We start from the raw sequence: 2,488 nt of genomic DNA on the forward strand, positions 1-2,488 counted from the left end.
AAAAAAAATATAAAGTGAAAAGGAGAAAAAAAAGAGATCATATGAACAATAAGAGGGGCAATTGAGAATTCAGATCTGAACTCAAATCTGAATTCCTCTTAACACAGATCTGAACTGATGCAAATTTGCGGTGAATTGGGTGTCATAACCACCCCAATTTACCCTAGGACACTTCTGCTACTCCTCAAAGGCAATTTGGTAGTAATGACTGAAGGTAAGGCAATTGAGAATTCAGATCCAAACTCAGACTTGAGTTCAGATCTGAATTCTATTGTTACAGATCTGCTTAGTTCAGATCTGAATTCCTCTGATACATCCACCCTATGATACATCCAACCTGCCTCAAGGGTGAATGGATAGCAAAGAACTGATTTTTAATTCTGCATCTTAGAATTCAGATTTGAATGCAGTAGCTTTCATTACTGATGAAGCTGGTCTTCTTTCCTAATGCTGAATAGCTTCATCTTTGGTTCCTGTTTTAGTTTAGGTAGTTTAGTTGATGGCTGGTTTTGTTTATCAAAAATTTCATTACTGATTTCTTTAACTGTTAGCTAATTTCAGTTCTGTACATATCTGCATATAGTATTCTTCATTATTGATATTACTACTATTTTTTTTATTGCTGATTCATTTGGTTTTGATTACTGTTTTAGTGATGCTAGTTTAGCTGGTTTTTTGTTCTATATAGCTCATAAAAATAGGGGAGTTCAGATCTGTACACAGTAGATTTCAGTACTGAAATAAAAAATCAGATCTAAGCAAACCGAAAAAAAAAAGAGATTTTGTTCGGTAGTATAGTTGCATTACTGCTTTGTGTTTTATTTCATCTCAAAAGAAAAGAAAAAAGAAATCAGATCCCAGCAGCCACACCATGGTGAATACAGTTCTGATTTCATATCTTTTTACTACTGATTGATTTCGGTTTTGTGCAGATCTGTATACAGCATGTTTCATTGCTGATATCAGTGGGTTATCCTACTGAATTGGTCAGTTTTAGTATGGCTACTCTAGCTGGTGTTTGGTGATGCATAGCTCATCAAAACAGTGGGTTCAGATCTGATATTTAGTAGCCTTCCAATATGGAAATCAGACCTGAGCACAACTTTACTATTATCAATAGTTGTTGTTATATTTATTGCTATTCTCAGTGGCTTCTGAGATTTTAGAGCTAATCTCAATTTTGTGTAGAACTGATGTCTGAAATTGCTATCTCACAATCCTTTGTACACTAATTTCATTTTTGTGTATTGACCTTCAGTAGCACAGAATAGCCTTTTAATATGAAGATCATACCTGAACACAATCACTGCTGATCCGCATTTGGCTGTCCTCAGTAGCTGCTAAGATTTCAGATCTGATTTCAAAACTGTATATTATTGTTCTCAGTAGCTATTGAGATTTCAGCTCTCAGCAGTTCAGATCTATTTCAGCAATATAAAGAAAAGGAATTTGTAAACTGTTGTTCTACTCAGAGATTACTGAATTCAGACCTGCTTGTAAATTGTTACTGAATTCTGTATATTGAATAAGATGTTGATCTGCTTTTAGTTAGCTGCATTTATTTATTTTAGGATGTAGGTTTGCATATTCCAATACTTCACTATACATTTTCAGTTGTAATAAGGTTAGTTATTTTGTGAATATTGGCTTGTTTATTGCCTTGACTTTCGTAGTTTCTGACAAGCAGAGTCGAGCTGCAGGAAATCCTCTATGACCCGGAGATTGAAAGAACTCTCCGTGTCCGACTAAGAGCAGCCAAACAAGTCCAGCAAGAAGCTCAAGAGGCTCAAGAAATGGTTGAGCAGAGGACTATGATGGACTATGCCAAACCCACTCTCACTGGAGCTACCTCCAGCATTATCAGGCCCAATATTGCTGCTAACAACTTTGAGATCAAACCTGCCATCATACAAATGATTCAAAACATGGTGCAATTCTGTGGATTGGCCCATGAAGATCCCAATACACACATTTCTAACTTTTTAGAAATTTGTGACACCTTCAAACACAATGGGGTAAGTGATGATGCCATTAGGTTGAGGTTATTCCCATTTTCTTTGAAGGATAAAGCCAAAGCATGGCTGAATTCATTACCGACAGGATCAATAGCTACGTGGGATGAAATGACCAGCCGTTTTCTCTCTAAATATTTCCCCCCTTCTAAAACTGCTAAAATGAGGAATGACATCACTACTTTTTTCCAGCAAGAGGGGGAATCTTTATACGAGTCATGGGAACGATACAATGAGCTGTTAAGGAGAGTTCCTCACCATGGCCTCCCCATTTGGCTGCAAGTGTAGACTTTCTATAATGGTCTTACTGACTCAAATAAGACCATATTAGATGCTGCAACCGGAGGGTCAATAAATAATAAAACTCCTGAGGTTTCCCATGCACTTATTGAGGAAATGGCAGCCAACAACTATCAATGGCATTTTGAAAGAACTCAAACTAGGAAGCAGCATGACTTGCATAATGTTGATACTTA

At 36.7% G+C, this 2,488-nt stretch overlaps 1 non-coding gene across 1 annotated transcript; it reads right to left on the bottom strand.

Moving 5' to 3' along the window:
- Positions 1-2,171: 2,171 nt before the first annotated feature.
- Positions 2,172-2,278, bottom strand: LOC148877434 (small nucleolar RNA R71). The gene has a single exon (XR_016106284.1). It is a non-coding gene; the product is annotated as a small nucleolar RNA R71 (small nucleolar RNA).
- Between the last annotated feature and the right edge of the window lie 210 nt (positions 2,279-2,488).

Source organism: Nelumbo lutea, chromosome 1, assembly GCF_056320005.1.
Source record: "Nelumbo lutea isolate HS-2025 chromosome 1, American lotus-T2T, whole genome shotgun sequence".
Classification (NCBI taxonomy): Eukaryota; Viridiplantae; Streptophyta; class Magnoliopsida; order Proteales; family Nelumbonaceae; genus Nelumbo; species Nelumbo lutea.